The following is a 570-nucleotide window of genomic DNA, read 5'->3' as shown; positions in this document are numbered from 1 at the left end:
CTGGGGATGGGGAGCCCACCTAGACATATTATGGCTTCAGGGAGCCTGGGGACAGAAAGAAAGGGATCTTTCTTCAAACTATTGGGAGCTCCGAGCTGTCGAGGAGGCGTTGAGGGGACTCTTACCTCATTTACAAGGTCACCACGTGAGAGTCTTATTGGACAATCAAACTCCGGTAGCCTATATAAACCACCGGGGGGTACCCGCTCTCGTCCTCTAATGTCAGTAACTGGAAGGATCTTTCTTTTAGCAGAAAGTTTCTTCTCATTAACGGCCCTGCATATCCGAGGAACAGAAAATACAAGAGCAGATTTTCTGAGTCGCAACCAGTTAAGACAGGGGGAATAGTTCCTAAAAAAAGTCAGTTTTCAGGCAAATAGTAGCCATGTGGGGTCATCCTTGGATAGACCTCTTTGTCTCAAAGGACAACAGGAAGGTTGATAAATTCTGTTCCCTGAACCCAGCGGACGGTCTGTGAGTGGTAGACGCTTTCCAGTATAGAATGGGCACCGGGACTCCTCTATGCCTCTCCTCCAGTATACCTCATACCATTAATGTTAAGAAAAATCA

The sequence above is a fragment of the Dendrobates tinctorius genome, unplaced genomic scaffold (genome assembly GCF_039654945.1).
Source record: "Dendrobates tinctorius isolate UK_male_01 unplaced genomic scaffold, ASM3965494v1 ptg000228l, whole genome shotgun sequence".
Lineage (NCBI taxonomy): Eukaryota > Metazoa > Chordata > Amphibia > Anura > Dendrobatidae > Dendrobates > Dendrobates tinctorius.
This window is presented reverse-complemented; position numbering follows the sequence as displayed.